The 27709-nt window shown below is 35.6% G+C and overlaps 1 protein-coding gene across 4 annotated transcripts in view; it reads left to right on the forward strand.

Moving 5' to 3' along the window:
- Positions 1 to 27709, forward strand: part of CCSER1 (coiled-coil serine rich protein 1) — a 1421845-nt gene that overhangs the window by 533747 nt on the left and 860389 nt on the right. The window lies entirely within an intron of this gene.

The raw sequence follows: 27709 nt of genomic DNA on the forward strand, positions 1-27709 counted from the left end.
TAAAATGGGGATTTTTAGTTTTGCTAAATTTAATAAAAAAAGATAATGTCTCAAGTAGTAAACTAATGAGGGATTGTACATCTGATAATAGTCTAAAATTGTCTGTTGAGCCATATTTCCTTGACTGAAAGAGGAATGGAACAAAATAATTCTTATCTTTTTTTTCAATCTTTTCCTCTAACATATTTCTAAGCCTTCAGAGGTTAATAGCAATTATACAAAAGATGCCTTCCCATTGCTTCAAGCCTGTCATGTTTTGTTTTGTTTGTACTCTAGAGAATGCTCTGAGGTTGATTCAGTTGTGTTTTGAATTAACAGCCTCACATCATCTTTCAAAATTTGAAACAGTCTTATGACATTGTCAAAATTAGAAAAGTCGTTATCATAGTTACAGTTTTATGCAATAACAGATTATGTCTATTTTGTTTCACTTTATTTTGGGATATACTAATTTGCTTCAAAAAATTGTATGTAGGAAATAATAATGAGCAATAGAATTGGAGAGAATTAGGTTTGAAATATAAGTTTTATTTAACTTCTTTGAGATTTAATTATCTTATTTCTAAAATGAGATTATAAATATCCATATCTTCTGAGGATCAAATGGCATAACTAGTATAATGTCTGCCATATTATATCCAATTAAAAAATAACATGCTATTTGTTATTTTTGTCCTTACTGTTTAAGCTTTGTGTTTAAGTTTATGAGTACTTAGAAGGAATTTTTAAATGCCTGTGATTTATTTACACTTTGTGCTTTAAATTATGCTTGTGAATTATTTATAGAATTTTTCTACAAATACTGAGCCAGGAAGCATATAACATTTTAATGGAAACATAGAAAGCAATAAAAAGGTTAGAGTTATTCATTAATATAATTAGTTGTATGAGAGTAATAAGCATATGGTTGTTGATATGGTTTGGCTGTGTCCCCACTCAAATCTCATCTTGAATTCCCACTTGTTGTGGGAAGGACCTGGTGGGGGATAATTGAATCACGGGGGCAGATATTTCCCATGCTGTTCTCGTGACAGTGAGTAAGTCTCACAAGATCGATGGTTATTATAAGCGGTGGCGGGGGGTGGGGGCTCTTACACAAGCTGTCTCTTTGCCAGGTGCCATCCGTGTTAGGCGTGACTTGCTCCTCCTTGCCTTTGGCCATGATTGTGAGGCCTTCCCAGCCACATGGAACTGTATGTCCATTAATCCCTTTCTCCTGTATAAATTACCCAGTCTTGGGTATGTCTTTATCAGCAGTGTGAAAATGGGCTAAATATTTGAAATTTGGACACAATTCCACTCACTAATAATCTACTATATAGTGTAGGCTGTTTTGTTCTGCAAGTCACAGAAAACCTCAACTTCTAGGGTAGTCTTCAGTTAGAATGAGCTTCAGGCATATAACAATCTGTGGCTAGCCATATCATCTAGAACTCAGGCTCTTTCCAATATTCTGCCTTCTGTTTGCTGGTGATAACATCAACTTCGGGCTAGAACAAGATGGCAGCAGTGTTTCCAAGCTACACTTCCAGACTCAGCCACATCAAAGAAAAAGAGGAACTGCCACTCTGTTTTCTTCTTGGAATCAAGGAAATTTTCCTGTGACCCTGGTAGATTTTTCAGAATTATCCCATTCCTACAAAATATACTAGAAAGCAAAAATTATTACTAATTTAAGGACGTAATGGATATTATTAGAGTGCCAATCAAAGACACCATATAGGTCACACTTTTAGGTACCCAGCATATAAACACACATTCTTTCCATCCATAGGCATTTAAAAGATGTCCATGCTCACTAAATACACATTCTCCAGAATGGAAAAACACAGACATATGTAAGACCCTCAGCTCAAATTTAGGGTCTCTGTGTTCGGTGAAGTCCTTTCCATCAATTTAGACAGTTAACTGTTTATTGTCTGGTGAAAAAGTGTTTCACTCTCTGCCCAACTTTTGGTAATTGGAAAACAGGAAAGACTACTTACATGAACACTCTTACTCAAAACACTGCAAAATCAAACCGCGGTACTGATTTATTGCACATTTTCTATTTTGCTGGAAACGTGAATACTTTTGGTTTGATAGTCAGCTAAATTCCTTATTCTGCAAATCTGACAGTTGTATCTGATGAAAGCTGAGATGGTAACAACTATGTTGCCCATATCGAAATTCAGGGAATGGGGATGTGGAAAAATGCCTTACTTTGAGATTGCACATCTTTAACAAGCCCCTTCCTATTGAGTGGGTTTGGTGAGCTGATTTAATTATTTAATTGGTTTAATTATGGGATCTTACTCTTGGTGAGACTTACAGTTACCTTGATATTGTAGTTCCCTTAAGAATTTATTTGGCTTCTAGCTCACTGGAGTTCAGCTCCACGGACTGGTAACCTAGGCAGAGAGCTTATCCAGCAAGTTATTTATTCTGGGAAGTCTAGTTTTAGCTACAGGCCTCAGAGCTTTGTCCACCCCTCTCTCTCAACCCTGTCATCATTATCACTTAGTGGCCTCTGCCATGAAAGGAATCAAAAGAATAGCCTGAAGTCAGAAGACACATATATTATGTGTTCCTTCTAACTGCATTTTTAAAACAAGATTGTCTCCTTTACTAGATGAATAATGCCTAACTGGAGGTGTTTGCTAGAAATCTGGGGTTGTAGGATTTCTTTTTACTTTAATCAAATATTCTGCTCAGTCTCCATTATCCCATCTCTGCTTGCTTTATCTATGGCTTGAGTAGAAAATTTGGCTTTTCCAGTCCCCCAGATTTCCAGATTATTGAACTTTAAAGCAATTTAGATTATAGCCCAAAAACATGAAGAACCTCTTTAGGCAGAATTGTATTTTATTCTTTCTCTGCCTTCTGATAGATCAACTTTAGCCTAAGCATAACTCTTTCTTGAAATACCTAACTGAAAGCTGCAAGAAGTAGCCAAAGCACCAATGTTCTGAAAATTTTCTGCAAGTTTCCCAAACGGGCAAGCATTTAGCCAAGTGCTTCAGAACCACACACGAAAAAGGGTAATTAACCACTAAGCTTTGAAGAATAGAGCAAATCGTCTTTATCCTTGCTTTATCTCCTCTCCTCTGCCAATTTAGTATTTTAAAGACTGTTACTTGTGGCAGCTTATTTCCGGTGACATATTTGGCATCAGGATGCTTCTGTCAACAAGTAACAGAAGACATTAACTAAACCACCTTACAAAACAATAGAAATTATACCATTTAACTAATGTAGTGGGGTCCCCAAGTGCCATATATGAAGGTTCAGCCCCACTGTAATTTTCTTACCTGTCGTCTTTCTCTAGGACTGGTAGCAAAATACCTCGACCTTCAGCTCCTTAAGATAAGATATTTACAATGACTAGAAGAAAAAGAGAAATAATTTATTTCCAGGTATCTTAGAACAAGTATATTTTTCATAGAAGCACTTCAGAATTATTCTCTCAATGTCTAAAGTCACTTGTGTAAAATTCTTTTTTTCAAGTAGCTTACTTTGTTTTTTATTGCAACTCAAAGAGAAAGCTTTTTACATTTAATAGATAGAACAAATACTATTTTATCTTCTTACTCTGCATCTCATTTGCTCATCTTTTGTTTCTGGAAAATTTTCAGGAGACTCTTCAGAAATAGCATGTTGCTTGCTGTGGTTTGGTTGCATGGCTGTTCACAGGAAAAAAAATAGACACTTGTTCTTTAGGACTTCAACCATTTTTTTTTCACCGAAATGAAAATTGCTGGGTCATCTGTGACAGCCTCTTTCGGAAACATGGTGTGGTGCAGTTGTCCTCAGCTGGGGTGAGAAGTTCATATTCTCCCAGGCCTGCCTTGAGATAAAGTAAAGCACTACACTTCGGAAGTGCTTCCTTTTCATCCAAACTAGGAGTTTGAATTAGGAATAGAAACATTCCTGGAGCCCTTCTTCTCTGCCAGAGTGGAGAGTGGCCCCCTTGGGAGCCCTCCTTCCTTCCACCCACAACCTCAGACAGATTTGAAACCATACAACAGCCACCCTAAACCAGCTAGGTAGCCTGAAAGGAAGGAAGAGAAGGAAGGAGGACTAATATAAAATGTCTTAGAACATATACTTCATAAATGATGGGTCACCAACAAGAAGTGATTACTTCACACTGCAGGGAAATACCTTTCTGGAAAGCAAGAGACAAAAATAATTTTCGGATACCTGCGCGCTGACTCTGATCTAACTCTGTAGCCTGTCCTCATCCCACTCACCTTTGTGAAGGTGTCTTTGTTGAGCCTGAGTTCTGTTCAGAAACCAGAAAAGCTCGATATTTATAAACATTTCTTTAAATGCAGAAACACAGAATGTTAATGTGCATTTTTCTGAGATGGTGTTGTAAGTCCAAAAAGCAGTAGCAAATATTAGTTTGTGTTTTCAACTCTAGAGTCTACCTAGGCCACGTGTTAAGGACATCTGTATACTTCATTAGGAAATGAGAAGCCAGGAACAATCATCTTAGACTTTTTGCATCTGCTCTCACTGTCAATACCCATTTCATACCCTTATACATTCTGTATCCTTTGCTAAATAATTTCTGAATCTTAAAGTGTGTGTGTGTATGTGTGTGTGTGTGTGCATGCATGCATGGTGTTTTCCTCAAAATTCATAAAACACAAAACACTGTACACTAAATTTCTGTAAAACAATTTAATAATATATACCACCTTATGTTACAAATATTCTCTTAAATAATTTTTCTACCTAGGCTACTCTTTAAATTGTTGTCACCATATTATATACTTGTTACCCTATCAAAACTCAGTACTCTAATAAATATATACTGAATTTTAAAATTGCAGTAAATTTTATCTTCTCAATGTAGTAAAAAGACCACTAATTTTTCAGGTAAATAACCTTGTTAATTCCCTGCTGGATGATGTTTTATGATGGTGGTTATGTGCCTCCTGTGAGCCTGTTCCCACATTCAAATTATTTTATGTATATACTGAGACAAAGAAAAAATATAATAAACCCATTTAACTGATGCATCTGTGGAATTTTTAAATACTTTAAATGAAATATCTACTTTGTACAGGAAAAGGTTATAATATTACCATTTGAAAAATCAATTGTGCTTTGAGATTCCGAGGCACCTCAGTATAAATACATATTTTTTTTTACTCAAATGCATATCTGAAAATATTTTCATACTGTCATGCTAGAAAAGCACTAAAATTGCTTTAGAAGATAGCTGGTATGCATATATCTGGGCTAAGAAAGCAAACTTGAGTACAAGTGTTTGAGTTAAAACAGTCTTATGCATACTAAATGGACTCTGGTAACATCACACATTTACCTAAGCATTTTTCAAAGTATTGTGATATTTTAATCTTTGGAATGCTGATGATTTATGAGTTCAAACTTGAAGACATTTTCTCTGTCAGTCTTTTAGTATTCAAATTAATGCAAGGAACACAGAATTGGATCTGGAGAGGAGAAGCAAGATTCATCCTCTCTGGGGATAACTAAGCAAATTATTTGGAATTCTGGATGCTCTTGGGCATTCAGTAGGTCAAAGTCTAAGTCCTCAAAGTAAACAGTGATGGGTCAAATTGCTGAAAGCTCCATGTGTGTAGAAAACATTCCTTTATAGTGCCCAACATATCCGGTTAGAATATATTAATTGGTGGTTAAAAATAGAATATTTATTTTAAAACAGCTCGTTGATATAGATAAAATTGAACTAAGATTTCTAATATTTAATTTAAATATTATTCACTTACCATTCATGCAGCACTTGCTCTATGCCAGGGACAGGCTTTGGTGCAGTGATCTCAAAAATAATTAGTAGGGTTACCCAAATTCAAGCAGTGCCATAGATTGGATACTCCAATTAGTGGACCCTGATCTTAAGATTTAGATGTAAGTGACTTATTAAGTAAGTGCTCCCAGGAAGATGCAGTAAGGGAGTGGAGCAAACAGGAAATGAAAGACAAAGAAGCAGGCCAATGGAGAGAATTCAGTGGAAGTTTCAGACAGCCTGATTCTGTGGGAAGCTCTGGGGGATAAATTACACGTCAGAGTTTGTCCTGACCCTAGACAAAGAAGTAAGGCTTTTATACTCCTGTTAGCCAGGATGGGAGGCAGTGAGGTTTTGGATGTGTGGTTAGTGCTATCTAGGCACGTCCAGCAACTCCTGCAGGGTAGAGGACATCAGTATGCAGGGCATTCCTCTGAAGGGTGAGTTCTAAAGGTGTAAGCCTTTCAAAACAAACAAGAATAAACTTGGGCCAGGTATGCACAGAGCTGGCCAAAGTGTAGTAGTCACTGCTGGTGCTCCACACAAGAATATGCAGTGTTATAGGAATATGTGTGGCGCACCAGAAGTGAGTCCTGTCAGAAATTCATGTTCTGGAAGGGGTGCTAAGCCTTAAAAATACGAGTGTGATACATGCAATAATATATTGATATTGAAGGCACAATACTCAGAAAGGGGACTGGATAACTCCCTGGGTGGTAAGCATGGGAGGTCAAAGAACACTTGAGTAGAAAAATGAAGAGACATTTTAAATGCTAATCAGCTTGCTACCATAAACTAAGTATTAAAAGTGTATGTCTGGTTTGATTATCATTTTTTCTTTAAGGAAGAATTAATATTTCACTCACCGCTTAGAGAAAAGTTTCTCTTAGTCAGTGTCTTGTGTTTGCTTTTCAAGTCCTACATTGTCCCACTGAAAGAATTAATTATTGTCCTGTAAAACTTATTAAAATTCTGTCTTAGGGAAACCTATTGTCCTGCATGTCAAATATTTCTACAGTTTTATAAGTTCCTTTTGGCTTCTGCTTCTCCTAGCCTAATTTCCTCATCTTTTCTTCCAAAGTATATCTCTCTTACCCGGTCAATGAGACCATATTCTTTCCTCATGCATAAGCGGTACTCCCATAATCATTCCATCCTCTTCCAGCAGCAAGAAGCCACCTTATTGCCTCCTTATTTTTTTTTTATGACTCTCTTTAAGTTAATATGTGTGATTTAATTCCCTATAATGACCATTTGGGATTGACTTCCTGACTACCTGATAAAATTACGTCACATAGACCATGATCCCAGAATACAAAGTTGTATGCTTTTATCTGGGCCTTTCTATTTTCTATTTCAAGACATCTGACTCAAACAATGAAGTGAGACATATAATTTCAGTTCTGCTGCTTACTCAATGTCACTTTTAACAATATATTTACCTTTCCAAGTCTTAATTCCCCAATTTAGAAAAGATAGGTCATAGTTCATGTGTAAGATGGTTGCTGTGAGAGTTATAAATGCTCAGTGCAGTGTCTGAGACATGGTAGGTCTTAATAGATGACAATAACTATTAATAAGAACAATAAAAATAATAATATAGTGGCGTTACCTCAAGTTTAGTAATAAGGTGGAAACACAACTCTTATAATTTTACTATTAAATCTTTACAGAGGGTTTATACATACAAACATACATAAAACCTCTAAGTTTTACTTAAAGATATACCTGTCTCTGATAGATACATATGGATTCTACAGTTTAAATAGTCTTGATTATTTTATTCCTAAAGCTAACACAGCTTAGACCAGTATTTCTCAAACCACCTTAAAAAAACTCATATATATATGTATGTGTGTATCCCATAATCCCATACATATATGTGTATGTATAAACTCATACATATACATATGTATATCCCATAACCACATATATATACACACATGTATATATACACATGTATACATACATATATATCACACGTATATATACACATGGATATATACATATATATCCATGTATATATATACACACGTATATATACATGTATATATACACACATATATATGTATGTGTGTGTGTATGTGTATATATACACACACATACATGTTATTTTATTTTACGTTCAGGAGTACATGTGCAGGTTTGTTATATAGGTAAATTGCATGTCACAGGGGTTTAGCATGCAGATTATTTCATCACCCAGGTAATAAACACAGTACTCGATTGGTAGTTTTCGATCCTCACCCCTGTTCTACCTTACACCCTCACGTAGGTTCCCATGTCTGTTGTTCCCTTCTTTGTGTCCATATGTACTCAATGAAAACACTTATATTAAGTGAAATGTTAATGTATGTTCTGGAAGAACACACCAAAAAATAACTAAATTAAATTTTTTAAAATTTTGCAATTAAATATTCTTTTACAATTCTATATATATATATATATATATATATATATATAAATATGATAAATACCAGACACATTTATAGAGCTCTTATGATCATAAACTCTCTTATTTACAAAGGTATTTCTCATTCACAAATCTCATTATAAAGTTAAAGATAAATTACTTGAAATATTAAGCAAGTATATTTAACTTATTTATAGACAGTTTGTCCAACTACTCTTTCAATAGCTGGTCTGTGTTATGTGCCTTAATTTATAATTTTATATGGCTTTGTCATGTCATTAAATGCTTTTATTAAATATGAAAAGAAAAATGCTGCTCATTTCTAACTTCAAATAAATTTTTGGCATCTGCTTTAATCCAAGAGCCCATTTCACCTCATGGTTTCCTAATTATGCTGCATTGTTGCATTATAATTAGAAAAATTATACATGGGCGACTAAATTTAAATACCTTGGATTAAAAGGGAAAAATTAAGAAGAGATTGTGTTATAGGCATAATGACGGCAGTAACATTAAGGGACACTTGACCGAAAGGCAATAATTCAAGCTACAGTACTAGCATTCCATAAGATGTTGGTTAAATACAGTACCTTGTTAATTTTGACTTATGAATTCTACTTCATGAATGACCATTTTATTAACCATTTCAATTAGCTAACATAATTAGAATAATTCAATACCATGAACACATTAAATGAATCAAAATAGGTGCTTCAATAAATATGTCCAGACTTTAACACGTCAACCATAAATTACAATATTATTTTATTTTAGTCCTCTAACACCAAAGGGCCATATTAAATAAAAGAGTATGAAATTAAACTTAAAAGATGTATTTTATTTTGCTCATTTATCATTCAGATGTAATAGATGGGCTTTTGGCTTTCAAAATTATCCTTCACGTTCTTCTCATTTTAAATGCATGTCCTTTTTTCTTTAAAAAGATGTTTCTCTTTATTTGTGGAAAGAGCTGAAGAAACTATTACTATACCAGAAAGACAAACACAGTTCCACAATGTCAGAGTCAGGGTTAAAACTCAGTAGGGTGTCACTTGTGCAGATGAGGTTAAGGGTAAGGATGGACTCACTAAATCTTACTCTATTCAGAGTGGTGGAGTCTTCAAATTCTCTCTTTGGATAACTAAATTTTATTGCATGCTTATTAAGTGGCAGTTATTGTTCTAAAAGAAGGCCTTTTACATATATATACGTAATCTTCACTAAAATCTCATAAGATAGAAACTCTAAAACTTTAAAATTATTATTTCCATTTAACAGATGTGAAGATTGTTTACAGTAATGGTTTAAAATAATTCTTACCCCAAATTCAGATTTTCTTTTACTCTTCCCAGCTATAAGTTAGAGTTGGATTATCTAGATTACGAAGAGAGAAAAGTGATTGTAAGACTAGATTTTATTTCATTCAGCAAAGGAAATTCATTGGCAGGGTGAGACTAGTCAAGTGAGTATTTCATTGAGGTGGTTAAGACAAGAAAAAGGTGTGAACAAATGATAAAAGGTGGAATAAGCTTGATGACCTTGGAAAGGTGTCCTATTAATTGTTCAGTTGACAAATCAGGTCATGTATTATGTGGTAGTCACAGGTTATATAATTTGGTTCTTGTCAGTTCTGTAAATAATTCATTGTGTAACCTATGAAAAACTCTCCAAGCCTCAGTTTCCTATAAAATAAGATATAGATATGGCTGTAAATTTTTTTCAATTCTCTAATTTTTGTTATATCTGAAGTTAGGCTATCAAAGATAAACCACAGCCAATCACTTTCTTAAGTGTCTAATGCATATTTTGCACAATGCTATAAGGAGGAAAAGAAGAAAGAGAGGAAAAGAAGAAAGAGAGAAAAAGAAGAAAGAGGAAGAGAGAAAGAGAGGAAAGAAGAAGTGGGGAGGAAACATCATATTCTTCAGTTTATAATTTAGTTGTCAGAACAAGGGCAAACACATGTTTAAAATTTTGTGAACAATTCCTTCGTGGCAACAAAAAAGACATGGTGATTTCGAAATTTATATTTGTTCTAGTAGTCTTAACCAGGATAAATGACCAGAAAGAGAGTAATGGCTATTGCAGTATGTAAAGAAGACTAGACTAGGAGTTGGAAAATTTGGAACAAATCCTAATTTTGTTGTATCTTCCTTGTTTAGTGAAAATGTTAATAATTATTAAGCATCTGTCATGAATTAGGTACCTTGCTAACTAACTACTTTATATATTTTAATAATCCTCAATTGTAGTATACCAAAGTTGGAGCCTTCAAGTTTTAGTGATTAATTGAAAAGCACAACTTATTTCTTCTTGTGCTATGGACTTTTTAATGAGTCCTCATATTCAGAAAGCGATAGAAGTCGAGTGAGTAGTTATTTAATGTTGGCTAGGCAGTTGATTTATTGAGTCTGCAATAGATGCTAACTTTCCCTGGTTAATTGGGAGAAAAAGTCAATGGAAAGTAACAAAGAAAGCTTCAGTACATTTCTTTGCTATTCATACAAGCTTTCAGTGCTAGTGAATGTTTTGTGCAATTGTTCAAAGTATTATATTATTTGGGAGCATGGAAAATGGTTTCATGATTACTTGTTGTTGTTGTTTTCCTCAAGAAAATTTCCAGAGCTAGGTATAACTCACAAAATCTTTTTTCAGTCTTATAAAGAATCAGAACACTTGTTAAATGTGCCAACCTCTGCCAAACACTCCCTTTAGCAGAAACAGCTCCATTAAGCCAGTATATTTGGCACTTTCTCAATGCATGATGTGTGTGTGTGGTGTGTGTGTGTGTGTGTGTGTGTTTTAATTTATGAAACCAATTTAAATGCTGCATTCCTAAAAAGCTGGCTATGATCCTCAATTTTACAGAGAAGAAAAGATGTTTTGAAATCGTTTAATATACCACCAAATCTGAATGCCAATGAGCTACAATTTACCAGTATCATGCATTCTTTATTAATATTACCTTCTTTTGCTTTCAGAAGGCATGTAGGGAGAAGGCCATAATTAGAAAAAATATATATATATATATTTGCCAATCTAGAATTTTTAATCTCCATACACTTTGGCAACCATTGGGGAACTAAAAGATGTATAATTGAAAAACAAATTAAAATATTAAATTCAAGGACACAGTGCTTTGAATAAAAGCCTCAGATAATGTGAACTTGATAAGCTCATCAGATATAAATGAAAGATCTGGCATAAAAGATTTCGTGACTTGGGAGACTAAAGAAGTTTTAAAATGCATTTAATAGTAAGCACTCTTTTGGAGAATTAATGTAAAAACTAAATCTTTGACCTGTAGAAATTAGGTAATAACACTTACTGTTATTGCACGTTATCAATTTATGAGATGTTACGTTGTAGTCCTAAACACTGAGGCTGAAACAAATCTTAAAAGCCCTCATTATTACTTTACTCTTTGGGTAGATATTATTACTGGAAGTAACATAGAATGTTAGACCTAGAAAGGAGTAAGGAATGGAACTAATCCTCTTGTTTACATAGGAGGAACATGTAAAGGCAATACAGTTGTGATTGTCTGAGGTCATGTGATTTTTGTCTGTGTACATAGGACTTTTACTTGCTCCTTTAAGGGAATCTTAATAGCTTATGAATGTCAAAAGGAAAAACCAATCATCTCTTTACATTAGTACATTTTATTTCATTTACTGATATTATTAAGCCAAATACTTATATTTTAATACCCTAGTAATGATATTTATATTTTTTCAAGGAATTCTTTTACATTGTTGCATAAGATTTTCATCATACTTTATGAGTGCAAGCACTTTTACTATTATATGTGAGTCTTATTAATGTTAATTATTTAGAAATAGAGATGACACAAAGAGCTAGGTAGCAAAGCAATAAACAAATTCAACAATAAAACATTTTGAAATGCAAATATTTTAAATGAAAATTTTTAATGAACAAAATTATGTGTGTTCTTGAAATAAATACTTTTATTAAAAACTCATCAGTTACATTTCCAAAATATAAATCTAATATCCAACTATCAATTTTAGTTTACAGGCAGTGAACATTAAAGCTGGATTAACATCATGCTGATTTTGTTTTTCATTTTCTTTTTAATTGAAAATAAAGTGCGCCACCAGTCAAGGTGAATAATGTCTATAGATTTTCACCTGTGTTTTGTGGCTGAATTTATTTACACCCACATTAACTGATTAGCTCCTGCCATGCAGTTCCATATTCATCAATTATTTATCAAAATGCCTCATTGTATTTGTCATATATTTATCAGTTTGAATGACAAGATGGCTATTCTAATATGCTGGTATTTTACTATAGTTAAAATAATGAGAAACTGGTAATTTTTTTTTAATGCCATGAAGATAAAGGTGTTTAAGCCCTGTTAAGCAGAATTAACCAAAATAAGAGCTTTCCCAGGTAAACACTTGGTTTTGTATTTTACCTAATTATCTAAATTCAACTGTATAACATGTCCTAATTGAATAATGATGGTAATTTCTGTGATAGAGATGAAAAGCACATAAACTTGTTCTGAAGTTGGCTTACCATCATAGCATATAGACAGGTAAACAAATAATTTCAATATAGCTTCATAATCATTAAAACCTAACACTTCTTATTTAGCACTTTGTGTGCCAACTCTGTTTTTAATAGTTTTTCCTAATTTACTCCTTCCAACAACCTTTAAGAGTGGGTTCTGTTACTCTCTCCATTTCATAGAGGAGAAAACAGCAGCACAGAAAGGGTATATAACTTGCCTAAGGTCACGTAATTAGATACTTGTGGAGCTGATATTTGAAATCAAACAGCCTGAGACTCAGAACAAAACAGCAGAGTGTTCAATTGTACAGAGGGATGGTGCTGAATTACAGCTGGAAAAAAATGAATAAGAATGTGCTAGTTAAGGGCTGCACAGTGGTAGAAGGAAACAGGGCAGGCATGAGAGGAGGGATGAGAACAGATACAGAGCATTCTTGGATGAGATAAGAGACTTAGTGAGGGCAAAGAGCTGAGACAGTGGCTGCGTGTAAGGAACTAAGCAGGTTCTTCTTACCTCAGCCATATTTCTCAAAGTGAGTCTCCAGACTGTCTGAAGAAATAAGTCCTTGGATACATTTTGAAAATACAGATTCCTAGACTGTGATAGACCTGCTGAGACAGAATCTCTGCCGTGAATTCCCAAATGAGAATTTTAATAGAGCACGTCAGATTATTTACTATACATCAAAAGTTTCAGAAGCCTGCGCAAGATCGTAAAGTTCAAGATGAGAAGTGTCAGAAGATGCCTTTGACTTGTCTTCTTTCTGATTATGCTATTTCACCTAACATAATAAACAATATTTCAAAATACATACTAAACGTAAACAAAGATTAAAAGCACCTGAGTAAAAATAAGCAATCTAACAGACAAAAATAAACCATTCTTTGTCCAGATTCTTCATTTATCCTCTAAGGAAATTATAAAAAAATACCAATTCTTACCTACTCTTATTGAGACACTACATTTCCCCCGCCCACAATCATTTCAGTTCACTTTTTTTGCTACCTGCATAAACCTTTACCTCTTTAGTGAGTCTTTCAAAAGATATGACCAAGTCCAACCCTCATTCATTTAACATAATGATTCTCAATCCTATTGGCAAATAGTGACCTGAGATACTTTTTAATAAAAGGAGTATGAAAGGAGAACAATTGATTTGCAGGTATTTTTTCCTGTATCTACTATGCAAAAGTCTTTTCACCCTATACTCTCAGGAATACATGTATAAGAAGTGTAATATCCATAGGGAGCTTGAAATCCAGAAAGGACATAAGACAGGCCCCCACACACAAAATGTAATAAAGTTAAACCATTGTAAGAGCTTCAAAGAGGTGCAGATAATGCATAGGAGTTCAGAGAAATGCAATTATTACTTAACTGTTGAAATCATTAGGGAAGTTTTCATGGAGGATTGGGCATTTGAACTTGGTTGTAAATGATGGATGGAATTGTGATATTAAGGTTACTGAACAAGAGCATTTTTAAATGCTTAGGTGGAGAGATCATTATGAATGAAAGCTAGTAAGCTTTCATAGTAATTGCGGTTAAAGGGATTTTTGGAAAACAGATTACAGTTTTTTATCTTGAGAGGGACTTAAGTAGCGGTGATAAGAATTAAAAGAGAAGTTGTTCTCACTTTGAGGATACTGAATACAAGCCTACAGAGTAAGGAATGTAGTCAATGCTCTGTGTGTGACATTGAACTCCTTCAGCAAAGGAGGAAAATGAATAACCAAGTTTCAGAGAGAACTGACATCTAGGTGTGAAAAGAATTAGAGAGGAGAGAGACTGAGTTACAGGACCTCTTAAGATAAAATCGGCTTGCTTTGAGATTGGAGACCACTTTGCATTGGCCAGGGTGTCTTGGGAGCCCGACTGGCCTCCGCGGCCGGCGTCCCCTGCCTCCACCCTGTGCCCGAGGGGGTGTCCCGTCCTGCCCATCCGATACTCTGGTGGAAATGTGGCTCTTTGCAGCATGTACGTTTCTCCCTGATTTTGGTTGATGCATATTTCCCCGTTTAAGTAGCCGTTAGGGCGCAGTATCCGCAGCTTGACACCCACCAAGCAAAAGTTTCAGCCTGGAAAAAATGGGGGGGGAGGGGGGGAGGAAAAGGAGGGGGAGAAGGTGGAAATGGTTTTTTTTTTTCTTTTTTCTTTCTTTCTTTTTTTTTTTTTTTTTTTGGTCAACAGCCGTTTTTCTATTCCACGTTTTAAATACATGGAAGGAAGTCCGGGAGAACCATATGAAGGAGCAGGAGGAGAGAAAGAAACTTTTTTTTCCTTGTTTTCCAGGAGTAGCTGGAAATTAAGATTGGGTTCCTTTTCTGCCAGCTTGGAAGGGCAACCCCATGACTGATTGCGATTCTGAGGATGTCTATGCAAAGTTGGATTCTTGTTACAGTGTATCCAATCTGAAGTATTGCACATCTGAACTGGGACTGTTAACACTGATGCCAATACAGTGTGGGGTGCCAGAAAGTGTCTGCTGATATTTGTGGAAAAAAAATCTATTTTGTTTACCTACTGTATCAAAGGGGAGTCTGGGGGAGAACGGTAGTATTTTTTTTTTTTTTTATCAGCTGTGAAAAAAATGTTACAGATCTGCACATTTTCGTGTGTACTATGGTGTGTATGTGTGTGTGTGTGGTGTGTGGGTGTTTTAAGTTTAGCCTTTTGTTTTTGTTTTTTGGTTGGCAGTAACCGATTTTAATGACTAGCTTTTAAAAATACAGTACAAAGACTTTGTAAATGTGATTCAGGGCCCCCAGCACCCCTGTGTCTGCAGAGTGCCTTCAAAACTCAGCTGTTCCAGCCGGTGCCAACCTGTGAACTTCCCACCATATCCCAGAATCTGCTATTCCCCAAACCACTTCCCAGTTTCCTTTCAGTAATCTTTCTGAAGGAGCCAGGACAATAGGGCCTGTTGTTTAGTGAATTTCTTTATTATTTTCAGCCTTTAAAATGTAATTTCCATCTCTTGCAATGAATTTGTTTCCCTTTTTTTTTGCTTCATTTTGTTTAAATTTTCAGATATTTAGCTCCCCTTTCATATTATTTTTAAATTTTTTAATTACCTGTTGTAGGCTGTTCCCTCCAGAAGCGAAGAGCAAAATTTTACTGTTGTGATGTACCAATTCTAACTAATTGTAATTTTTAATTTCATGCGTTTAATCATTGTCTCTTCGTTTTAAGACTTTTAATACAAATGTCATTTTTAAAGAAAAAAAAAAAAAAGATAAAATCGGGCAGACAAGGAATATGATGTTTCAAATCCAATCTGTAGTGCAATATAGAGATGGGAACCTGGAAATGATAGAGTTGGCAAAGCATTCCCCATTTACAAATTGATCTTTTCCATGCATTTTGTCATTATTTCTTTCTCTAGAAAGTGAATTGTTAACTGTCAATTTCTATGATATAAATGATCCAACTATGGTCAGTTTTAAACTACCAATGTAATGTATTGAACCTGAATTTGGGACATGTTGGCAGGAAGTTTTCCTCTGTTAACTGAGTTCTGACTTGTTAGAGGCTTGTGAATTAACCGACAATAGGCAGGTTATTAGGAGGAAAGTTTATTACACATGAAAAACTACCCAGTAGTGAGGAACTAGAGGTTATGGTTTGTAGACCAACTCAACAAGAGTTGACTGGATACCTTGACTCATGCCTGTAATTCCAGCACTTTGGGAGGCTGAAGTGGGAGGATGGCTTGAGACTAGGAGTTTGAGACCAGCCTGGGCAACATAGTGAGACTCCATCTCTACAAATAAGAAAATTAACCAGGTGTGTTGGTGTGCACCTGTAGTCCCAGCTACTCAGGAGACTGAGGTGGGAGGATCACTTGAGCTCAAGAGGTTGAGGGTGCAGTAAGCCATGATCCCACCACTGCACTCCAGCCTGGGCGAAAGACTGAGACCCTGTCTCAAAACAACAACAATAACAACATCCAAGAAGGAAGGAAACAAAGGGCAGCTTAGGACTTCAATGCAAATTGTGGAAGGTCCTTGCTGGGTACCTTGGCTCATATCTGTAATCCTAGCACTTTGGGAAGTTGAGGCAGGTGAGTCACTTGAGGCCAGGAGTTCAAGGCCAGCCTGGTGAACATGGCAAAACCCCGTCTCTGCTAAAAAATACAAAACATTACTCTAGCATGGTGGTGCACGCCTGTAATCCCAGCTACTCAGAAGGCTGAGGCATGAGAATCTCTTGAACCTGGGAGGCAAAGGTTGCAGTGAGCCGAGATCATGCAATGTTAATGGGCAGTTGAATCAATTGAATTCATACTTCCCTGTGCTAGGGTTAGACTTCCCCCAAACAGAAAGTTCTCTCAGAGAAGGTCCATGGCAGCTATATTGTCGGGGAGGTTCTGCTTAAGTTTAGAAAATGTCTCTCTGTGGTTGCTGACTATTCAGAAGTTTTCAGTTTAAAGTAATTTTTATACCACTTTGGTAGGCTGTTAATCCCTTCAGGAAAAAATGTACAAAATACACTCAAGGAGCACTGGCAAGGCAGCTCCTGCCTTCTGAGGTATGAATCTGCCATAATCTGTATGTTTGTATCCCTTCAAAATTCATACATTGAAATCTAATCATCAATGTGATGATGGTAGGATGTGGGGCCTTCGAGGGGTGATTCAATTATGAGGTTGGAGCCCTAATAAATGAGATTAGTGCCCTTATAAATAAACACTACAGAGCTGCTTAGTTCCTTCCACCATGTGAGCACATAGCTAGCAGGCACCATCTATAAGCCAGAAAATGGGCCCTTACCAGATATTGAATCTGCCAGTGCAATCTGCTTATATCTCAATCTTTTTTTTATTATACTTTAAGTTCTAGGGTACATGTGCACAACGTGCAGGTTTGTTACATATGTATACATGTGCCATGTTGGTGTGCTGCACCCAGTAACTCGTCATTTACATTAGGTATTTCTCCTAGTGCTATCCCTCCCCCCTCCCCTCACCCCACGACAGGCCCTGGTATGTGATGTTCCCCTTCCTGTGTCCAAGTGTTCTCATTGTTCAGTTCCCACCTATGAGTGAGAACATGCGGTGTTTGGTTTTTGGTCCTTGTGATAGTTTGCTGAGAATGATGGTTTCCAGCTTCATCCATGTCCCTACAAAGGACATGAACTCATCCATTTTTATGGCTGCATAGTATTCCATGGTGTAGGGGAGGATCTCAAGTCTGCAGTGAGCTGTGATTGCACTGCTGCACGCCAGCCTAGGTGACAGAGTGAGACCCTGTCTCTAAAAAGTCAATTAATTAATTAAAATTAAGATTAAAACAAATAAAACCACAACAAAAGTTAAAGATAATCTTAATAGCAGAGATTCTTGCAAAATAGGAGAGGGTGCCTTCAGTAATTAGGATTCAACTATTAGGACTAGAGAGATTCTGGTGAATACTACAGGTTTTCTTGAGAGCTTGAGAGAATTTGGACAAGGAAAAAGTACAGAAAATGAAGTAAACTGTTGATTATCCCCCTAAAGATTAGAGCATATGCTATATAGCAAAACAAAATTTGCACATTGTGTGTAAAGTTGAAGTATATCCTTTCTATTTATTCTGCTCATTCCCTTATGTTGCTTTCATTGTAAATTGATTAGCTTGTCCTGGGTATGTTTGCCACAGGATATGCTAAACCATTTGTCCTTTTTGAGAGGGTTTGTGAAAGAATGAGTTGGATGCAGTCATGACTTCCAAGTAGCATAAGCTCAGTAGTGGATTTTTAAAAGCCGTACCCGTCATGTTATGAAGCTTAGAGAAGAGGCAGGTGTCCATCTTATTCCTCCTTATAATTTCCTAACCCCTGTCTTTTCCTGCTCTCCTCATAATTTTTGGCAGGAAGCCCATGCCATCAGACTATATCACTTGCTACCCCTCTTCATTGTAGTCTTCATCCCAACCCCAGCACACTCTTGTCTGTTCTTTGAAGATTATAGTCCTCACTCATGTTCATTATTTCCAGTGTTGCTTCTAAAATAGTCCATATTTAGACACATAGCTTATCTTTGTCTTACCTTGGATTTTAGCTCCTTGAACTGTTTTTTTTTTTTTCAATAATCTTGTTCTCAATCCTATCTCAGCCAGTGTATTCATTCACAGTGCACCTCTACTATGATGTCCATTTGGAATTTCAAACTTAACTTGAACAAGCTGAATTACTGGACTTTTCACTTCAAATGTGTACCTTTTGCTATTTTCCCTATCCCATTAAATTCCTACAGAATCTATTTACCCAGACAACACCTTGGAAATCATTCTTGCCTTCTCTTTTCTCTCATAGTCCGTATCCAAACTATGAGGAAATTCTATCATTTCTACCTTAAAATATATATATATATATATATATATATATATATATAAAATATTCAAACAGTTTTTACTACTTCTGCTGCTAACAACTTTGTCCAAACATCAATTATCTCTCAACCTATTATAATCACTTTGGAGTGGTCTTTCAGCTTCCACACTCACCCTTCTACAGTGTCTTTTTAACGGCACATTTGCCATATTTTATTCATCACAAGTGCACTGTGAAATCCAGCCCACACTCAAGGATGACATGAGAGTGCAAATACAAGGAGGCAGGGATCATTTGTGAACGTGCTAGAAGCCACCGACCTCAGGCAGCACAGCTAGTTGTAACGAGTAGGCCTCACTCTCAGAATTTAAAGCTGGAAGCGTCCTAGCACTCTGTAGCAGACGCAGAACACAGCTTTCAGTTTACAAGCTGCCAATATTATCTTACCTACTAAACTTAAAAAGCCCCAGAATGGAAAGATACTCTTTCCTTTCATTTCAGTGCTCTATAAGCCAAATCTGTCAATGAAAAGTGGATCTGTATAGTTCAAGGTCAACCAGCAGCAGTTTGCACCTCCTGAGGCTCTGTGTTTTAGCTAAAGCTACCTGTGGTCTTTGTCTTTTCTGGGGTTGTTGGACCCAGAGGCTTTGCTGAGACACATTCATCTCACAAGCCACCACTTCAGTCTCACAAGACTATATAAAAATAGCATCATGCCTGAGGGAAAAGTCTTGGTAAGCTTCAGACAACCTTCCAGGTTAAATCTTCTAATGATCTGAGGCTTAATGTTCTTGCTCAGACCTTAGCAGTAAAAAGCCAACTGTATAACTGCTGAGCAGAACACACGTTCTCTGCATGTGATCCTGCTAGCAAAAGAGGGATAAGCAGAACCAAAAACACTGAGTTCATTCACCCCAAATTTATTAGCAAGAAAAGTAATCTTTCTTTGCTAGGGAGAAAGGCTGGGAGTGTAACACTAGTAGAGCTTCCGGTACCGGGAATAAGGAATGAAGAGTTCCCACCCATCCTCAGAACTTCCAAGTATTTTCTTTGGTTTATAATTTTATGATGTTTTCTTTAATATGTAAAAAAATCAACATAGTCACATATGTCAGTCTTTGTTTGTATTATTTATTTATGTTTATGTTCAGAGAAGTCCTCCCTGTTCTATTGTAACTGAAAGGTAATTTTTACTTACATTTTCTTAAAGTGGTTCTTGTGGGCTGATTTATATTTAGTATTTTAATCCAGTTATAGTTTACTATAATGCAATTTAAGGATCTGATTTTTTCCCCCTAAAAGTTAACGAATTGGTAAATCACAACCTATTAAATATCCTGATCAATTTCTCTTTGCCAGTTGAAGATATGATACATTTAGAACCCTCAAACTTCTCAAGTGGTAGTAAAAATTAAGGCATTAGCTTTGGAGGGAAATTGATAATATATATGATGCTATTCAATTGTGTGCATAGCCTTTAACTGAGACTTTACAACTCTACAAGTGTATTTAAAGAAGTATTCACATATCTGTCTTAAGAATGGCATCACAACATTATACAGAAAAAATGGAAATACAAAATATCTAATGGCAGAATGAATGAAGTTATTTTTATATGATGGAAATTTATTTACTTCGTATAATGTAAACTTAAGAAAAATATTTGATGTGAGAAAAATCCTGAGAATGTAGCTAAGTGCAAAGTTTAGATAGAAATTATTATATACATTAATGATGCATTAATGATAATTTATATTATGTTTTAAAATTTTTATCTATTTCTCTTCAAGTTTTTGAGATCAGGGATACATGTGCAGGATGTGCAGGTTTGTTACAGGTAAACGTGTGCCATAGTGGTTTGTTGCACAGAGCATCCCATCACCTAGGTATTAAGCCCAAGATCCATGAGTTACTCTTCCTGATACTCTCCTCTCCCCAAACCCCCTCCAATAGGCTCCAGTGTGTGTTGTTTTCCCCTGTGTCCATGTGTTCTCATCATTTAGCTCCCACTTAAAAGTGAGAACATACAGTATTTGGTTTTCTGTTCCTGCACTAGTTTGCTGAGGATAATGGCTTTCAACTCCATCCATGTCCCTGTAAATGGCATGATCCCATTCTTTTTTATGGCTGCATAGTATATTATGGTGTATATGTACCACATTTTCTTTATTCAGTCTATCATTGATGGGCATTTAGTTTGATTCCATATCTTTGCTATTGTGAATAGTGCTGCAGTGAACATATGCATGCATGTATCTTTATAATAGAATGGTTTATATTTATTTGGGTATATACCCAGTAATGGGATTGCTGGTTCAAATTATATTTCTGCCTCTAGGTCTTTGAGGAATTACCACATTGTCTTCCACAATGGTAGCACTAGTTTACACTTCCACCAACAGTGTAAAAACATTCCTTTTTCTCTGCAACCTTGCCAGCATCTGTTGTTTTTTGACTTTTTAATAACCATTCTGACTGGTGTGAGATGGTATCTCATAGTGGTTTTGATTTGCATTTCTCTAGTGATCAGTGATGTTGAGCTTTTTTGTTTGTTTGTTGGCTGCATGTATGTCTTCTTTTGAGAAGTGTCTGTCCAAGTCCTTTGCCTGCTTTTTAATGGGGTTGTGTGTTTTCTTCTTGTAAATTTGTTTAAGTTCCTTCTAGACTCTGGATATTAGACCTTTGTCCCTTTGTCAGATGGATAGATTGCAAAAAGTTTCTCCCATTCTCTAGGTTGTCACTTCATTCTAATGATAGTTTTTTTGTTGTTGTTGTTTGTTTTTTTGTTTTTGCTTTTTTTTTTTGCTGTGCAGCAGTTCTTTAGTTTAATTAGATTTCATTTGTCAATTTTTGCTTTTGTTGAAATTGCTTTTGGCATTTTTGTCATGAAATCTTTGCTCATGCCTATGTCCTGAATGGTATTGACCAGATTTTCTTCTAGGGCTTTTATAGTTTTGGGTTTTATATGTAAGTCTTTAATTCCTCTGGAGTTAATTTTTGTATATGGTGTAAGGAAGGGGTACAGTTTCAATTTGCTGCATATGGCTAGCCAGTTCTCCCAGCACCATTTATTAAGTAGGGAGTCCTTTCCCCATTATTTGTTTTTGTCAGCTTTGTTGAAGATCAGATAGTTGTACATGTGTGATCCTATTTTTGAGTTCTCTCTTCTGCCTCATTGGTCTATGTGTCTGTTCTTGTACCATGCTGATTTGGTTACTTAAGCCTTGTAGTGTGATTTAAAGTCTGGTAGCATGATGCCTTCAGCTTTGTTCTTTTTGCTTAGGATTGTCTTGGCTATTTATGCTCTTTTTTGGTTCCATTGGAATTATAAACTGTTTTTTTTTTTGTTCTGCTACGAATGTCAACAGTGGTTTAATGGGAATAGCATTGAATATATAAACTACTTTGGGAAGTGTGGTCATTTAGATGATACTGATTCTTCTTATCCATGAGCATGAAAGGTTTATCCATTTCTTTGTGTCCTCTCTGATTTCTTTGAGCAGTGATTTGTAGTTCTCTTTGAAGATATCCTTTACTTCGCTTGTTAGCTGTATTCCTAGGAATTTTATTCTTTTTGTAGCAATTGTGAATGTGAATTCATTCATGATTTGGCTCCCTGCTTGCCTGTTGTTAGTATATAGGAATGCTAGTGATTTTTGCACACTGATTTTGTATCCTGAGACTTTGCTGAAATTGTGTATTAGCTTAAGAAGCTTTAGTGCTGATATGGTTGAGTTTTCTAGATATAGGATCATGTTATCTGTAAGCAAAGATAATTTGACTTCCTATATTCCTGCTTGAATACGCTTTATGGCTTTCTCTTGCCTGATTGTCCTGGCCAGAATTTCCAATACTATGTTGAATAGGAGCTGTGAGAGAGGGTATCTTTGTCTTGTGACAGTTTTCAAGAGGAATGCTTCCAGCTTTTGCCCATTTAGTATGATATTGGCTGTGGACTTGTCATATGTGGCTTTTATTATTTTGAGGTATGTTCATTCAATACTTAGTTTATTGAGAGTTTTTAAACATGAAGAGATGTTGAATTTTGTTGAAGGCCTTTTCTGCACTTATTGAGATAATCATGCGGCTTTCACTTTTGTTCTGTTTATGTGTCAAATGACAATTACTGATTTGCTTATTTTGAACCAACCATGCATCCCAGGGATGCAGCCACTTGATCATGGTGGATAAACGTTTTGATGTCCTGCTGGATTTTTTTTGTCAGCATTTTATTGAGGATCTTTGCATTGATGTTCGTCAAGGATACTGGCCTCAAGTTTTTTTTGCTGTTGTATCTTTGCCAGGTTTGGGGATGATGCTGGCCTCATAGAATGAACTAGGGAGAAGCAGTTCCTTCTTTTTAATTTCTTGGAATAGTTTCAATAGAAATGGTACAAGCTTTTCTTTGTACCTCTGGTAGAATTCAGCTGTGAATCTGTCTGGTCGTGGGCTTTTTTTGTATTTCTGTTGGGTCAGTGGTAATATCCCCATTGTTTCTGACTGTGGATATTTGAATCTTACCTCTTTTCTTTATTAGTCTAGCTAGCAGTCTATCTATGCTATTATTTTTTTTCAAAAAAAATAGCTCTTGGATTTGTTGATTTTTTGAAGTGTTTGTTGTGTCTCAGTCTGCTTCAGTGCAGCTCTGATTTTGGTTATTTCTTGTCTTCCGCTAGTTTTGATATTTGCTCTTGGTTCTCTAGTTCTTTTACTTGTGATATTAGGTTTTTAACTTGAGTTATTTATAACTTTTTGATGTGGACATTTAGGGTTACAAATTTCCTTCTTAACACTGCTTTAGCTGTGTCCCAGAGATTCTGGTGTGTTGTATCCTTGTTATCATTCAGTTCAAAAGACTTCTTGATTTCTTCCTTAATTTTATTATTTGCCCAAAAGTCATTCAGGAGCAAGTTTCTGAATTTTAATGTAATTGTATGGTTTTGAGTGAATTTCTTAGTTTTGATTTCTAGTTTGGGCTGTGGTTCAATAGTTTTTTTATGATTTAAAATCTTTTGCATTTGCTGAGGCGTGTTTTACTTCTAATTTTGTGATCAATTTTAGAGTATGTGTCATGTGACAATGAGAAGAATGTATACTCTGTTGTTTTGGGGTGGAGAGTTCTGTAGATATCCATCAGGTCCACTTAATCCAGAGCTGAGTTCAGGTCCTGAATATCTTTGTTAATTTTCTGTCTCAGTGATCTGCCTAATGTTGTCATTGGGGCATTAAAGTCTCCCACTATTATTGTGTGGGAGTTGAAGTCTTTTTGTAGGTCTCTAGGAACTTGCTTTATGAATCTGGGTGCTCCTGTATTGAGTGTATATATATTTAGGATAGTTAGCACTTCTTGTCGAATTGAACTCTTTACCATTATATAATGTCCTTCGTCTTTTTTTTTTTTTTAATCATTGTTGGTTTAAATTCTGTTTTGTCAGATAGTAGGATTGCAACCCCTGCTTTTTTCTTTTTTCCATTTGCTTGGTAAATTTTCCTCCATCCCTTTATTTTGAGCCTATGTTTGTCTTTGCACATGAGATGGATCTTTTCAAGACAGCACACCACTGATGGGTCTTTTTTCTTTATCTAGCTTGCCATTCTGTGTCTTTTAATTGGGGTGTTTAGCCCATTTACATTCAAGGTTAATATCGTTATGTGTGAATTTGATCCTGTCATAATGATGCTAGCTGGTTATTTTGCAGACTTGTTTATGTGGTAGCTTCTTAGTGTCACTGGTCTGTTTACTTCAGTGTGTTTTTGTAGTGACTGGTAACGGTTTTTCCCTTCCATATCATGTGCTTCCTTCAAGAGCACTTGCAAGGCAGGCCTGGCAGTGATGAATTCCCTAAGCATTTGTTTGTTTGAAAACGATCTTATTTCTCTTTCACTTGTGAAGCTTAGTTTGGCCAGATATAAAATCCTATGTTGGAAATTTTTTTCCTTAAGAATGCTGAATATTGGCCCCCACTCTCTTCTGGCTTGTAGGCTTTCCACTGAGAGGTCCACTTTTAGTCTGATGGGCTTCCCTTTCTAGGTGAACTGGCCTTTCTCTCTGGCTGCCCTTAACCTATTTTTTTTTTATTTCAATCTTAGAGAGTCTGATGACTATATGTCTTGGGGTTGAACTTCTTGTGGAGTATCTTACTGGGGTTCTCTGCATTTTCTGAATTTGAACGTTGGCCTGTCTTGCTTGGTTGGGGAAGTTCTTCTGGATGATATCCTGGAGTATGTTTCCATCTTCATTCCATTCTCCCCATCTTTTTCAGGTGCCCCAATCAGTCATAGGTTCAGTCTCTACATAATCCCATATTTCTTGGAGGTTTTATTCATTTATTTTCATTCTTTTTTCTTTATTCTTGTCTTCCTGTCTTATTTCAAAAAGACAGTATTCAAGCTCTGAAATTCTTTCCTATGCTTGATCTATTCTGCTACCTGTGATTGAATTGTGAAGTTCTTGTGTTGTGTTTTTCAGCTCCATCAGACATTTCTCTCTAAGCCCTTCTAAGTCTCCTTCAGTCCCAGTGTGAGAACCTGGATATTTCAGTTGAAAGTGTTGAATTCACTCACCCCTTCTCATTCCTCTCTGTGAGTGCCGTGGACCACAGCTGCTTCTATTTGGCCATCTTGGATCTTTCCCTTTCAAATCTTTAAATATCTACTTTTAAATATCTAAAAATATATATTTTATTTGTGATTATCTTTGAATAGTTGGAGTTTTGTTCCTTTTTCTATCTATTTATTCATTTATTCCTTTTTCTAGTTTGTACTTTTAATACTTGCTTGTCTCCCCTAATGAACTTAAGGTAATTGGAGGCAAAGATTTTTTTTTATTAAGCACACATTATAGTATCTTGTTTGTTATAGGTTCTCAAGACTGTCAGTTAAATGTCGTTAATAAAACTGGAACAGAATTCTGACTGGTTGGACACTGCTGAACACACCAAGAATATTTAATAAGATAAATGAACTGAGGGATATGAAGATTCAAGTCATAGACCAAAACATAAAGAGGCCTTACTACAACTGGTTCAGATCCCACTACATAGATAAGGGGTCAGAGACAGAATTTCTTTCTCTAGGAAAAATTGTGGGTTAAGATAGGGACTCAGCCTCCAAGTATCTATATAGCACCTTGAGGGGATGCCACAAGGACTTAAAGGTTCAAATAAATATATGAACTCCTGGAATTTTGATATAAAGTTAGAAACTGCAGTTTTCTAAAATTGAAGCAAACAAGAGCAAGATAAAACCGATAAGCTTAGTTATTGTTGTGGTAACCAATACCTCTATCAATAAAAATAAGCTGGTTTTAAAAATATTACTAATAAAATTAGGCATTTATCTTCTCAATTACATTGCAGTGTATCTGGCATGAAATAATTGTATTTTTAATAGTAGATTTTTTTGTAAATAAGTGAGCTAGTATGAATGCTAGTCATTGTGGTGATGCTGTAACACTGTTCAAATGAGAAAGTGCCCTGATTCTAAATGATTTGTATTTAGTTATATATTTACCATAACTTGATGTTAGCATCCTTTGAGAGGATCCAGTTATTGTTTCCTACCTTTATATGAAACAAAGAACCTTTAGGTCTGTAGTGTGGTTTCTGAGTGATTCTGTTCACCAAAAGCGAAGAACTTTATAAATAGATTACCAATAATTCTTATGCCAAGTTTAGTTTCCATTATTAGTTAATATGTTGGCCAATATCTGACAAACTACAGTTCATTATTCATTTAATTTTGAATCATCCCCACAAAACCTTCTCGTCCCTATGTGAATTGATATAGTTTAATTTCTGAACCTTCCAAACGAAGGACCAATTTCTGATTTCTTCTGTGAGATTCACTCTGAAGGGATGAGCCGGGTTATTGCTTTGCCATAGCCTAGTAATTTGGGTTATTCTAGGGTTTGGTCAGAGCTTTGATTTAGCTTTCAGTTAGTGACTAAACACTAAAGCAAGAGATTAGTAATTGGAATTGTATCACAAGATCAGAGTAGAGCTAAGAGCAAAGCTAAGTCAACACTGAGACAATCATCTCTTGGGATGTTGTATCTCCCAACTGTCTAAGATTATTGATACCAGGAGGAAAGAGGATTTAAAAAGCTGCTTTCTGTCCTTTCTGTGATTTCAGGAGGGTGAACCAGAGCTTTTGTTTACCTTTGGATCTGTACTAAAAGCCTTTTCAAGTAGAGAATACATGGTGAGGCAGTGGGAAAATATTCACTCTTAAGCCTTATGTACTGGTAGAATCTCTATGCAGGACAATTTGGTAATATTATTCAAAATTACATTTGAATGTATCTTTCAGCCCAGTAATTTCACATCTCAAAATATATTTTATAGGTAAATTTGCATAAAATATAAGATTATTCACTTCAGCTCTGTTTGTAATGCAAAAGAGAATATAACACTAGTTAACTACATTATAATATACCCATAAAATGTAATACTGTATAGTATTGATATACAGTCATAACAAATAGTAGGGGAACCCATTATATGGTAAAACAGCAAGTTTAAGAATAATATGTATATTACCCTATATGTATAAAAAAATAACTATATATAAATATTTGTGTATATTTTTATCCATATAACATCTGTAGAAGGTTATATAATACATTGCTAAAATTGGTGGCCTCTGGATGGCTGGTCACTGGTGGTAAAAGAAATACATTATT

The sequence above is a fragment of the Nomascus leucogenys genome, chromosome 9 (genome assembly GCF_006542625.1).
Source record: "Nomascus leucogenys isolate Asia chromosome 9, Asia_NLE_v1, whole genome shotgun sequence".
Taxonomy (NCBI): domain Eukaryota; kingdom Metazoa; phylum Chordata; class Mammalia; order Primates; family Hylobatidae; genus Nomascus; species Nomascus leucogenys.